Source organism: Hemiscyllium ocellatum, unplaced genomic scaffold (assembly GCF_020745735.1).
Source record: "Hemiscyllium ocellatum isolate sHemOce1 unplaced genomic scaffold, sHemOce1.pat.X.cur. scaffold_926_pat_ctg1, whole genome shotgun sequence".
Classification (NCBI taxonomy): domain Eukaryota; kingdom Metazoa; phylum Chordata; class Chondrichthyes; order Orectolobiformes; family Hemiscylliidae; genus Hemiscyllium; species Hemiscyllium ocellatum.
The window spans coordinates 14,657-30,019 of NW_026869312.1; positions in this window are offsets into that span (position 1 = coordinate 14,657).

The following is a 15,363-nucleotide window of genomic DNA, read 5'->3' on the forward strand; positions in this document are numbered from 1 at the left end:
ATTGAAGACATCCAGTACTACCTCCTCTGTAATATGGTCAGGAGCCGGGCAACAGTGGACAATTCATTTACAAAAAGGTCTGTGAACGTAATAGTAAAATACTAAACAGAGCAAAAATACACTCAGAGACCGAGGAAGCTAGATAATGAACAAATGGACATCAAGGAGCTCAGAGGCGAATCAGAGCAGTGTTCACTTTTATGATCCCACAGTCAGAGATGTCTAACACTGAAACAGACTCTTCAGTCCAACCGTCTATGCCAACCAGATATTCTAACCTAATCTATTCCCATTTGCCAGCACTTGGCCGACATCCCTCTGAACCCTTCCTATTCAAATGCCTTTGAAATATTACAATTTTTGTTGCCCTTTAGGTCCCTGTTGAATTTTCCCCTCTCACCCTTAACCTATATCCTCTAGTTCTGGGCTCCACCACCCCAGGGTAAACACCTTGTCTATTTACGCTATCCATGCCCCTCACGATTAGAGAAACCTCTTCAACATCACACTCCAGGGAAAATGGCCCCAGCCTATTAAGCCTCTCCCTGCAACTCAAGTCCTCCAACCCTGGCAACATCCTTGAAAATCAATTCTCAAACCTTTCAAGTTTCAGTGCCTCCTTCTGATAAGAGGGAGACCAGAAATGCACACAATATTCCAAAAGTGGCCTAACCAATGTCCTGTCCAGCTCCTTTACTCAACGCTCTGACCAATAAAGGGAAGCATACCAAATGCCTTCTTCACTATCCTATCTACCTGTGACTGTACTTTCAAGGAACTGTGAACCTGCATTCCAAGGTCTCTTTGTTCAGCAAGACTCTCCAAGATCATACAATTCAGTGTGTGAGTCCTGCGCTGATATGCTTTTCTAAAATGCAGCACCTCACATTTATCTAAATTAAACCCTATCTGCCATTCCCCAGCCCATTGGCCCATCTGATCAATATCCCATTGTATTCTGAGACAACCTTTATCACTGACCACAATACCAACAATTTTGGTGTCACCTGCAAACTTACTAACTGTACCGCCTCTATTCACACCCAAATCATTTAAATGAATGACGAAACAAATCCGGAGAAAAAAAATCCATTTCCCTGGGTGTGAATGTGCCCTATGTCAATCCTGCCCAATGACTTTCTATCAGGGAGAGCTGCACATACTCCCCTCTGACCTTTGCCCCCTACAAAGATGGCGGCCGCACGTGTCCAGTGAATCGTTGCCCCAAATAAAGATGGTGGCACTTACACGAGTCAATCGCGAGATGAGGTATTTTCCCGTTTACTGCAAAAACGAGACTGTAAGTTTCAAATTTGTATTTTCCGACGTGCACCAAATGTTCGCAAAACCTCTCAGCCCATACCAACACCATTTCCCTCCCGCTTCCGACTGTTTATTTCTTTCCTTACCACAGCTCTCCACCCGCACGTCTGCCCTTTCCGCGATGGTCACGTGGTATAATCAAGTCCCGCCTCTCATTCACTCTGATTGGTCGGAGGGCCAACTGCCCAGCCAGGTCCTCCAGCCCCGCCCCTATCCTTCCATTGGTCCGCCGCTGACATCAATCATCCTGCGACTATTGTTAGCTGGAGCATGCGCACTGCTTCGTGGCTTTTGTTGCTTTTCATAAGTTACATGAGGGACAAAGTTAAAAACACACAACCACCTGATGCAGCAGCAGCGCTAGTGCTTCCAAATAAACCTGTTGGACTATAACCTGGTGTACTGTCAATTTTAATTTTGTCCATCCTAATCCAACACCAGCACCTCCAAGTCACGAGTGAGGGAGGAAGGTATAACATAAGAACTAGGAACAGGAGAAGGCCATCCTGCCCTTTGAGCTTGCTCTGCCATTCAATAAGATCATGGCTGGTCACTTCGTGAATGTAGAACCATTTACCCATGTTCGCACCATATTCCTTAATTAATTATTTCTGTTTTGAAAAAAGCTACCTTAGCTTTAAAAACGTTAACTGAACTACCATCAACTACTTCCCTGGGCAATGAATTCCATTGAGGTTAAGAACTTCCTCCTCAATCCAGTTCTAAACTTGATGGCTCTAATCTTGAGTCGATGCCCTCTTGTCCTAGATTCACCTGCCAGTGGAAACATCCTCTCTACTTCTATTTTATCCATTTCATTCATTATTTTATACGTTTCCATTCTTTAGAATTCCAATGAATATAATCCCAATCTACTCGGTCTCTGTTAAGCCAACCCCCTCAACTCTGGAATCGACCTAGTTTACCTCCTCTAATGCCAGTACATCCTTTCTCAACTAATGAGATAAAAACTACATGGAGTACTCCAGGTGTAGCCTCACCAGCACCCAATACAGCTGGAACATAACATCTGCTTTTGAGCACAATCCCTTCAGCATAGAAGGACAAAATTTCATTTGCCTTCTGAATTGATTGTTGTACCTGGTGAAAACCTTCATGCAGTAGGACACTCAGGTGCCTCTGCTTAGCAAATAATGCAACTTTTAAAAATTCAAGTTATAATCTTGAATTTTTTAACGTTACTCCAACCAAACAGTATGATATTACATTTATGAACATTGTATTCCATATGACCGATCATTGCCCACTCACTCAATGTATCTATGTTCCTTTGCAAAGTTTCACAGTCCTCCGCACACTTTATCCTGCTACTCATCTTAGTGTCACATGCAAACTTTGACACCCTACATGTGGTCCTCAACTCCAAATCATCTGTATCATTTCTAAATAATCGCCGTCCCAACACTGATCCCTGAGGCACACAACTAGTCACTAATTGCCAGCCAGAATATTACGCATCTATCCCCACACTTTGCTTCCTGTTAGTCAACCAATCTTCTATCCACGCTAATACTCTACCCCTAATGCCATGCCCCCTTATATTATGCAACAGCCTCTTGCATAGCACTTTGTTGAAGGCCTTTTGGAAATCCAGGTACACCGTATCCACTGGGTCCCCGTTGTCCACGTTGCTCGAAATGTCTTCATAGAATTCCAAAAGATTTGTGAAGCATGACCTGCTCTTCATGAACCCATGCTATGTCTGTCCAATGGGAAAATTTCTATCGAGTTCCTGCTATTTCTTCCTTGATAATAGTCCTAAGCATCTTTCCCACTACAGAGAAGAAGCTAACTGGTGTATAATTACCCATCTTTTGTCCACCTCCTTTTTAAAACAGTGGTGTCACTTTTGCTGCTTTCCAATCTGCTGGGACTGCCACAGAGTCCAGTGAATTTTGGAAAATTACTGCCAGTTCATTTGCTATTTCTCCTGGCATCTGTGTTAATACCCTGGGGTGCATTTCATGAGACATTTCTATCATCAGCTCAATTACCTCCAACACTAGCTGTTCTCTAATAATGATAGTTTCCAAATCGTCACCTACCTTTGTCTCTTTGTTAATTACTGGAAAGATATTAGTATCCTCCACTGCCATATCCCATAACTAAATGTTCCTTCTCATTTTCCAAAGGACCAACGTTTACTTCAGCCACTCTTTTCTCATTCAATATAAACTTTTGCTATCTGTCTTTATAGTCTGTGCTAGTTTATTTTTCTCATGTTCGACTTAACTTTTCTTTGTCGGTCTTCTGTGGGTTTCTGTTGACCTTTAAAGTTTTCCCCGTTCTAGTTTCATGCTGTTTCTGTCCACTTTGTATGCCTTCTCTTTCAATTTGATTGCTTTCCTTAGATACCCATCGCAGAGTATCCCTTTTCTGACAGTCCTTCCCTTTCACTGGAATATACCTTTGCTGAGCACTTTGTAAAATGTCTTTGAAAATCTTCCAGTGCTCATGAACTCTCCCACCATAAAATCTTTGTTTCCAGTCTACGTTATCCAGGTTCTCCCTCTTTTGATTGTAGTTCCCCGTGTTCAAGAACAGGACCCAGGTATTAGATTTTACCTTCACACTTGCCATATGTATTCTAAATTCAACCATACAGTGATCACTTCTTCGAAGAGGATCCCTAACTCTGAGGTAATTATTTATTCCTGTCTCATTGCACAGGGGCCAGATCTTGGATAGTTTGCTGCCTTGTCAGTTCCATTTCATACTGGTCAAAAAAAACTATCATAGTTACACGTAATGAACTCCTCAAGGCTACCCTGACTGAGCTGGTTTGACCAATCTTCATTTAGATTAAAATCACCCATGATAATAGCCGTACCATTTTTAGAGGCATTAGTTATTTCTTTGTTTATTGCCCATCCCAATGTGACGTTATTATTTGGTGGCCTGCACACTATGCCTATCAGTGACTTTCTTGTTAGAATTTTGAATGCATCATTCCTGTTTTTCTCCCTCATGTACAGCAATAACAATAACTACTTGCATTGTATGGAATCTTTCACAATGGCAAATCTCCTAAGGTGCTTCATGGATGATCAAAACATTGAGTAAAGAGAATGATTTTAAAATACATCTTAAAGGAGGATAGAGAAGGTTAGGGAGACTATTCCGCAGACTTCTGTCCTTGACAACTCCAATTGTGGACTGATGCATGTGGGGTGGGTTGGAAAGGGAACATGCAAAGGGAAAATAGAAGAGCGCAGGCAGTGTATAAGGACAGAGGAGATTCCAGACTGAGTCTGTCTGTCAGAGAGAGTATGGCTGCCTCATGGAGTTTGAAAAGCTGCAATGGGTCCATGCATGTCATGTTAGTCAAGAATAGTATTACGGTGGCTGAGAGAACTTTTGATGAAGACTTGTCTACTGAGGTAGTGTGGGCTGAGGTTAGAAACAGGAGAGGAGAGGTCACACTGCTTGGAGTTTTTTTTTATGGGCCTCCACAGAGTTCCAGGGAAGTGGAGGAGAGGATTAGCAAAATTATTCTGGGTAAGAGCAAAAGTACCAGGGTGGTCATTATGGGGGACTTTAGCTTCCCCAACATTGACTGGGAATGCTATAACTCGAGTACGTTGGATGGATCAGTTTTTGTCCAGTGTGTATAGGAGGGTTTCCTGACACAATATGTCGAAGGGCTGACAAGAGGGGAGAACACATTGGATCTGGTGCTTGATAATGAACCAAACCAGGTGTTTGATATAGTTTTAGGTGAGCACATTGGAGACAGAGTACCATAATTCAGATACGTTTAGTTTAGCGATGGAAAGGGACAGGTACATGCCACAGGACAAGAGTCATCAATGGGGCAAGAACAATTCTAATGCGATTTGGCAGGAATTAGGATGCATAGAATGGGGTAGCAAAATGCATGGGATGCAGACAATGGAAATGTAGTGATGGTTTAAGGAACAAATATTGCAAGTTCTTGATAGGTATATCCCTGTCAGGCAGGGATGAAGTGATAAGATAAGGGAACCATGGTTTACAACAGAAATTGCATCTCTTGTGAAGAAGAATAAGGAGGCTTTTGTGTTGATGAGGCAAGATGATTCAGATGAGGAGATGGAGAGTTACAGATCAGCTAGGAAGGATTTAAAGAGAGAGTTAAGAAGAGCAAAGAGCAGTCTTTAGCAAATAGAATAAAGGAGAACTCTAAAATTGTCTATAGGTATGTGAGGAATAAAATGATGATTATGGTGGGAATAGGTCCAATCAAAGACATTTGGAACGGATTATACGAGATAATATTTATAATCATCTTGCAAACATCAATTTGATTTCAGATAATCAATGTGGTTTCGTCAAGGGCAGGTCATGTCTCGCAAACCTCTGAGATTTTTTGAGAAGCATGCAGATGAGGGTCGGGCAGTTGATGTGGTATACATGGACTTCAGTAAAGCCTTTGATCAGGTTCCACATGGTAGGCTGTTGGAGAAAATTCAGAGGCATGGAATTGAGGGTGATTTAGCAGTTTGGATTAGAAACTCTGCAACTGGAAGGAAGGGTCGGAACTGGAGGACTGAGCAGCGGCCGGTCCTCCAACCAGAGTGGGTGAGGAGTGGAGTCAAAGCATTCTCGCGGAATGATTGGTCAGAAAGCAAACGGTTTTCACCATTGATCATTCTCACTCCATAATGGAGCATTAAACGTCTTTCATTAATCAATGTGAGATCTTAAAAAGTAGTTGAAACCTAAATTTGATAAAGTACATATTTCCAATCAATTTACACAACTAGAGTAAGAAACGCCATCCCATATTCCCAATTCCTTCGTCTCCGCCGCATCTGCTCCCAGGAGGACCAGTTCCAATACTGAACAACCCAGATGACCTCCTTCTTCAAACACCGCAATTTCCCCCCAGACGTGATCGACGATGCTCTCACCACATCTCCTCCACTTCCCGCTCCTCTGCCCTTGAGCCCTGCCCCTCCAACCAAAGACCTGATCAAAGACCCTCCAGGCTCAGGTAAAGAGATGGCGGTCTTTGATCAGGTTAAGCGGCCCAGGTCACGGCCACCATTTGTTTGAGGGAAGGGGGAGCGCAGGGCTCAGGACTGCCATCTTGAGAAGGTCAATGTTCAGGAGTTAAAAATCACACAACACCAGGTTATAGTCCAACAGGTATAATTGGAAGCACACTAGCTTTCCGAGTGACGCTCCTTCATCAGGTGATAGTGGAGGGCTCGATTCTATTGTAAAAAGTGAGATAAGAGTTTTATATAAATTCATGCAGTGATCCAGGACATTCAACCTCGGACCTTCGGGTGACCATCCTCCAAGGTGGACTTTGGGACAGGCAGCAGAAGAAAGTGGCCGAGCAGAGGCTGATAGCTAAGTTCGGTCCCCATAGGGAGGGCCTCAACCAGGACCTTGGGTTCATGTCACATTACAGGTGACCACCATTGCACTACACACACACACAGATATTCCTACACACACACATACATTCTCACATACACACGGACACAGATACATACAGATGTGCACACAGACACCCACACACACCCTTATAGACACACACACTCCCACACGCACCCACTCACAGACTTAAGACACTCTGCACTCACTACACACACACACACTTTCTCACACTCACAACCCCCATCCCAGACAGACAGACAGACAGACACAGACAGACAAAGACTCACATGCACACAAATAGTTTGTGGGGTGAATTTGTACTTGCAGAGTTAAATTGTACTTTGCTCAAAAACTGCATGCATTCATGTAGAACTCTGAGCTCAAAAACTGCATGGATTTACGTAAAACTCTTATCTCACTTTTTAGATTAGAATCAATCTAAACATCAGGACATAGACAGAGAACACAGGGGGCTAACACCTTCAACATATTGTCTAGCTCTCACCATTGTTAACAGCTAAACCGAGAATGCAACTTTAAAAAAAGGTTTTGTGATTTACACATGAAAGTGAAACTATCACTATATTCTAACAGATGAAAGGCTAAACAGACAATCAATTTTTCAATGTATAATTTCAGTTACATCACACTGTAGATTTTTGCTATAAATTCTTGTTACGATCAAGCCCTCCACTATCACCTGATGAAGGAGCATCGCTCCGAAAGCTAATGTGCTTCCAATTAAACCTGTTGGACCATAACCTGGTGTTGTGTGATTTTTAAATTTGTACACCCCAGTCCAACACCGGCATCTCCAAATAATGTTCAGGAGGGCAGGTATGTCGGAGTCTGTAGAACAATCAGAAGAAAGGGAAGACCCATTGTTATTGATTAATTCCATGAACACAGCGTCATTGGGCGATCCCGCAGGAATATCCTCTCTCAGTCCCTGCTGTGATGTTTCACCCAGTCAGAACCAGCAGCTCTCCTCCTCTCTCAGCTCCCCTTCTGTCCTTCCTACAGCATCTGTCCCCTGAGGCATTGAGCTGCCTGTCCTGTCCCTCCCTCAGCTGTTGTTCTGTAATACCTGTGATATCCCAGTCCCAGCTTAGATTACTTCACTAAAGACATGAAACATTTAATTCACATTCAATCATTTGCAATGGTGGGATTTGAACCTGTGCCCAGAGAACATTTGCTGAGTTTCTGGATAAATTGTCTCACAATAATGCCACTAGGTTATCACTTCACCTTTTCACAGGTTGTGCATCCCACTGCAACATGAATCAAAACCCTTAATTCCTGCACAATTGTTTAATCCTGATCGCTGGTGATATCACTCAGTATCTCTCCATGTGGTATCCCTCACCGTGTGGGTCTAATAGCTGCCTCTGTCAGCATCTCTCACTTTTGAAGCTACTCCAGATTCTGAGCCAACAGAATTCTCCACTCCAGGGAGATGAGGCAGCACAGGCCAGGATTGGAGACTGGGATTTTCCAGATCTCTGTGGGCTCAGTGCCATTCTACACATATAGCCCTCACAGCATCAGTCTAATTTCCCATTGTGCCTACTTCTGTGTCTTCGACAGGTACTCAAGGAGTTCCTGATTCAATAGACTTGCCAACTGCTGGTTGGGAAGACGGTTTGTCAGCCAGAGAGACAAAGGTCAGGGAGGTCGGGAACCTTCAATAAATCCTACTGCCAGGTAAGATCATTCCAGTGGAGAAAGTGAGGTCTGCAGATGCTGGAGTATCAGAGGTGAAAATGTGTTGTTGGGAAAGCGCAGCAGGTCAGGCAGCATCCAAGGAACAGGAAATTCAACATTTCGGGCATAAGCTTATTTCCTGTTCCTTGGATGCTGCCTGACCTGCTGCGCTTTTCCAGCAACACATTTTCAGCTAAGATCATTCCAGTGCAGAGAGCATTGAGAGGGCTCCAAACGTCAGCTAACAAGACATGACATAGATATAGTGGCGGAGGGCGAGCACAGTACAGACACACCCCAGGTTCAGGCACCACCTTTACTTTATGTTTTGTTTTGTACTGAGACAGCATTGGGAGTTCCCAGTTTTCAATCCAGGTGTGTACTGTCTTGGTGAGCATCAGAACAACAGAGGGAAAAGCAGGCCTGCAACAAGAGGGTGGTAATGCTGCCTGGGATCTTTCTGTTCCCTAATCCCTCTCCAACACTGTATCTATGGCTCGTCTTGTGGACCAGTGTCTTCAATCATTCTAACACCTATTACAGTTCCTATCTCTGTCATCTCCTCTCCCCTCACCAATTACTTCACATATTTGAAACCTCCAGTCCAGTTGACCATCCATATCACTAACTTGTTTCAGTCTCTACAACATGCCTTGTCTCGGTAGTCTCCTCCTCCAATAACTGGAGATATAGGGTCTGTTTCTGTGCTGCATGTCTCTTCAGCCGAGGTTTCCAAAATGGAATGAGTCGCGTTTGCCTGAGTTTGACCCATATCCCTTCAAACCTTCCCCTCTCCATGTACCTGCCCAAGTGTCTTTTCCATGTTGTAATTGTACTTGTTTTTACCATTTTCTCTGGCAGTCCATTCCGTCTATGCACCATCCTCTGTGGAAAATGTTGCCCCTCAGCTCCCTCTTTAAATCCTTGCTCTCTCACCTCACGTTTATGCCTCTAGCTTTGGACTCACCTACCCTTGGCAATACACCTTACCTAGGCCCTACACTGTTTCATAAACCTTTATAAGGTCACCCTGTGGCCTCCTTTGCCCAGGAAATATTGATGACAATGTTACAAATATCTCCAACTCATGCACTCGATGCTCTGACCAATGATGACAAGTGTGCCAAATGCTGCTTTCCCCACCCTGTCCACCTGTGATGCCCCTTCCAAGGAACAATGTAACTGCAGCCCTTGGTCTCAATCTGTTCAACAACACTATCCAGGGGCCGACCATTAACTGTTTTAGTCCTCCCTGGTTTGTCTGAACTAAATTCAATACCTGAATTAAACTCTATCTTTTATTCCTTAACCCTCTGGCCCAGTTGATTAACATCCCCTTCGATGACTATATTCCCTGCCCACTCTTCCACTAATCTTGGTATCCACAAACATACTAACAGGAACTCCTATATTTTCACTCAAATAGTTTATGTAAATGATGCACAACAGAGGTCCCAGCATCAATCCTTACAGCACACTGCTGGTCAGAGGCCTGCAGTCTGAACAACAACCCTCTCCCACCACCCTCTGTCATCCCATTTTGAATCCAGTTGGTAAGCTCTCCCTGACCCCTTATGATCTACCTTTACTAACCCATGTATCATGCTACACCCTGACCAATGGTTTGCTGAAGCCAGAAACAACGTCTGTTGCTCTCCCTTCGTCTATCTTCTTGGTCACATCTTGAACAAATTCAAGTCAAGTTTGTGAGGTATGTTTTCCCAAGCACAAAGCCATGCTGGCTGTCTGTAATCAGTCCATATCTTTCCAAACGCATGTAAGTCCTCCCTCTCAGAATGACCTCCAACAACTGACCCACCCTGATGTCTGGCTCATCAGTCTGTAGTTCCATGGCTTTCTCTTGCAGCCTTTCTTAATTAATGACACGACATTATAATCATAGTCAGAGAGTCATACCGCACTGTTCGGTTAACACTAACAATACTCTAAAACTGATCTCATCCCACCTGTCTGTTACTTGATCATATCCCTTCAAACCTTTCCTTTTCATGTCCTAATCCTAATGTATTTTAAACATTGTAATTGTCCCCATATTCACCCCTTCCTTGGGAAGTTCATTCCACACACAACCCACTCTCTGTGTAACAATGTGCCCCCATGTGTTTTTTTTTTAAATGACTCTCCTCTTACACTTTAAAAATGTAGCTTCTAGTCTTGAAACTCCCCTGTCCAGTGGAAAAGACAACTCCCATTAACTCCATCTATCCCCCTCATTATTTTATAAACTTCTACGAGGTCATCTGTCAACATTCAGGTTTCAATGAAAAAATACCAACCTATCCAGCCTTTCTTTTTTAACTGAAAACCTCCATAACCAGCCACATCCCAGTAAATCTCATACGAACCCTCTCCAACTTAATAATATCCTTCCTATAACTGGACGACCAGAACTGGACAGAGTATTGCAGAAGAGTCCTCACCAATGTCCGTACAATATCATAATCATGTCCCAAATCCTACACTCGATGGACTGTGCAATAGTCAGGCATGCCAAGCACTGTCTTATCCATCCTGTGATGAAAACTTCAAGAATCATGTATCTGAACCCAGAGGTCCCTCTGCTCTAGAACACTAACCGAGGCCCGAACATTAATTGTATAAGCTCTACCCTTGTTTATTTTACCAAGTGCATGACCTTGAATTTATTCAGATTGAATTCCATCTACAGGTTTTCAGCCCATTCACCCAAATCATCAAGATCCCTTTGTAATCGTAGCATCTTCCTTCACTGTCTACTATGTCACCCTCCAGCCTTCCAGCCCATCACACATGGCTGTCAATGGGACAAATACCCTTGCTAGTAGCTCCACAATTTCTTCCCTAACATCCCTCAATGTCCTATGATACACATAATCAGGTCCTGTGGCTTTCCATACCTTTGTGTTTTAAACCTCCAGCACCATCTCTTCTATAACATGCCCTCTTTTCAAGTCATAGAGATGTACAACATGGAAACATCGGTCCAACTCATCCATGCTGACTAGAAGATCTAAATAAATCCATCACATTTACCAGCATTTGGCCCATGTACCTCTAAACCCTTACTATCCATTTACCCATCCAGATACCTTTTAAATGTTGTCATAGTATCAGTCTCTGTTATCCTTTCTCTCTTAGCTCATTCCATGCACACATCGCCATGTGCATGAAAAGGCTGTCCCTTTTTCAACCTTTCCCCTCTAACCTTAAACCTATGCCCTCTAGTTTTGGACTCCCCAAACCCTGGGAAAAGACTTTGAATGTTTACCCAATCCATGCCCCTCATGTTTACATAAACCTCTGTCAGGTCACCCCTCAGTCTCTGATGCTCCAGGGAAAATAGCCCCAGCTTATTCAGTAACAACCCGGCAACATCTTGTAAATCTTGTCTGAGCCCTTTCAAGTTTCACAACCTCCTTCCTGTAGCAGGGAGACTGGAATTGCAGAGAACTCCAATTGTGGTCTAACGTATTACTCTTGTTCCCTGAGTTCCCCAGTCTTTGTCCACAGTAAGTTCTGGAGTGAAAAATTTGTTTAGGGTCTTAGCCATATCTGCTAATGAAAGCCAACACACCATACGCCTTCTTAACACCCTCTCAAATTGGGTGGTAACTTCAGGGACACAGGATCCCTCTGTTTGTGCACACTGCTAAGAATCCTGCCTTGAACCTTGTAAAGTTTTATTGCAGAATCCTCCAATCTCAAACTATCTCTATCTTTGTAACGTCCTATGGTCCCTCCAACACTCAAACGGTGAAACCTCAAGTCCCTATATTCCTAATGCCTGCAAATCCTCCAGTTCCGATATCCCTCCTTAACTCTGTAAATGCCACTGGCCTTCAGTGCCCTTATGGGGAACTTTGCAGAGGAAGGAAGAGTTGTAGAGATTGGGCCATGTTACAGAGGTAGGAAGGGCTGCAGAGCCTAGATGATGGTACTAATGTAGGAAGGGATGTGGATCCTGCAGGATGTTAGAGGGGCTGGGATTCATAGAGCCTGTAGGATGGGACCAAGAATGGGTTGTGGGACATGAAGGATGTTATGATTTGAGCCACAGATCATTTTTGATTGAACCGTTCAGCCGATCTTCGAGTCAAAGAGATGTACAACATGGAAACAGACCCTTCAGTCCAACCCGTCCATGCTGACCAGATATCCCAACCCAATCTAGTCCCACCTACCAGCAGCAGGCCCATATTCTTGCAAACCCTTCCTATTCATATACCCATCCAGATGTCTTGGATCAGCTTTCACCACTTCCTCTGGCAGTTCATTCCATACATGTACCACCCTCTGCATGAAAACAAAATGCCCCTTCATTCACTTATATCTTCCCCTCTAACCATAAACCTATGGTCCTCCAGTTCTGGACTACCACACCTGAGGGTAAAGACTTTGTCTCTTTAGCCTCTCCATGCCCCTCATGATTTTATAAACCTCTATAAGGTCACCCCTCAGCCTTCGATGCTCCAGGGAAAACAGCCCCAGCCTATTCAATCTCTCCCTATAGCTCAAACCCTCCAATCCTGGCAATATCCTTGTAAATCTTTTCTGAACCCTTTCAAGTTTCACAACATCCTTCCGATAGGAAGGTGACCAGAACTGTACACAATATTCCAAATGTGACCTAACCAATGTCCTGTACAGCCACAACATGACCTCCCAACTCTTGTACTCAGTATTCTGACTAATAAAGGAAAGCTTACCAAATGCCTCCTTCACTATCCTACCTACCTACGACTCTGCTTTCAAGGAGCAATGAACCTGCACTCCAATATCTCTATGTTCAGCAACACTCTGTCAGACCTTACTATTAAGTGTATAAGTCCAGCAAAGATTTGCTTTCGCAAAATGCAGCACATTGCATACATCTGAATTAATCTCCATCTGCCACTTCACAGCCCATTGGCCCATCAGAACAAGATTCCATTGTAATTGGAAGTAACTTTTTTCGCTGACCACTAACCTCCAATTTTGTTGTCATCTGCAAACTTACTAACTATATATGCTCACATCCAAATCAAATTTGTAAACAATGCAAAATATTGGACCCAGCACTGGTCACAGGCCTCCAGTTTGAAAACCAACCCTCCACCATCACTCTTTGTCTTCTATCATTGAGCCAGTTCTGTACCAATTGGCTTGTTCTCCCTGTATTCCGTGAGATCTAACCTTGCTAACCAGTCTCCCATGGCGAATCTTGTTGAACACCTTACTGAAGTCCACATAGATCACATATACCGCACACCTCATCAATCCTCCATGTTACTTCTTCAAAAGACTCAATCAAGTTTGTGAGACATGATTTCGCACTCACAAAGCAATGTTGACTATCCCTAATCAGTCCTTGCCTTTCCAAATACACGTACATTCTGTCCCTCGGGATTCCCTCCAACAACTTGCCCACCGATGTCAGGTTCACTGGTCTATAGTTCCCTGCCTTTTCCTTACTGCCTTCCTTAAATAGTAGCAACACGATAGGAAACCTCCGGTCTTCTGGCTCTGATGTCCTGTTTCTAGAGATCTTTACCGGAATGGATGAGCACAGCTTCAGGTTCCCAGGCTGGGAGGTGTGAATTCAGATATGCATCTATTTGCCCATTCTCTCTATGTGCCTGACACTGACCTAGTGATGCTCTGGTAGAAAGCACTCTTCTTGCATCTGGTAACATCCAGATCTAGAGACTGACCACAGCTCACCTCATCAAAGCCTTCGTTTCGAGTGTTCTTTATTTTAAGCAGTTTTATGAGATGCAGGAATTGAGGAGTTGCCATTTTTGAAAGAATGAAACTTTTATCATTGACCCTGACCCATGCAATGGGGATTCATGGATTCCATTGTTCTCTGCAGACTATCACTCAGAGGATTGTATCACCAGGGAATTTGAGTGCAGATAGTCAATTTACCAGTTTATTTCAGCTAGGACTCAGTGTTGCTGGAGAATGTATAACTGTGTAAATAACTCACCGACAGGTTCAGGGGTGAGTGCACTGGGCCCTGAGCACTAGCAGCTAGGAAATCTCATGCTGATTGTATGTGGCAAAAGTGAGAATTGCAGATGCTGGAGATCAAAGTCTCAATTAGAGTGGTGCTGGAAAATACACTCACTTATTGGAATAAATAATTCTTGACTATCAAAGATATTCTAGAAAACAAAATCTGATAATAGAGCAGCACATGGTCAGGGGCTGGGCCGCAGGGAAAAGCTCATTTGCAAAGGGTCTATAAAAGTAATAGTAAAGTACTAAACAGATCAAAAATACACCCATTGCTCAGAACTGAGGAAGTTAGATATTGACAAAGTAGTCATGAGGGAGCCCAGAGGTGAATCAGAGCAGTATTAGATTAGATTAGATTCCCTACAGTGTGGAAACAGGCCCTTCGGCCCAACAAGTCCACACCGACCCTCCAACGAGTAATACACCCAGACCCACTTTGCTCTGACTAATGCACCTAACACTATGGGCAATTTAGCATGGCCAATTCACGTGACCTGCACATCTTTGGATGTGGGAGGAAAACAGAGCACGCGGAGGAAACCCACGCAGACACAGGGAGAATGTGCAAACTTTACACAGACAGTCACCAGGGGCTGGAATTAAACCTGAGACCCTAGTGCTGTGAGGCAGCAGTGCTTATCACTGAGCCACCATGCCACCCCAAAGCTGTTATGATCCCACAGTTATAGAGATGTAGAGCACCGACATAGACCCTTCGGACCAACTCATCCATGACAACCAGATATCCTGACCTAATCTATTCTCATTTGCCAGCACTTGGCCCATATTCCTGTAAACGTTTCCTAATCATATCATATATCTATTTAGATGCCTTTCACATGTTTTGACTGTACCAGCCTCCGCCACTTCCTCTGGCAGCTCATTCCATCCACTGCATGAAAGAGTTGTCCTTTGAAATTTTTCCCTGTTGACCCTAAAGCA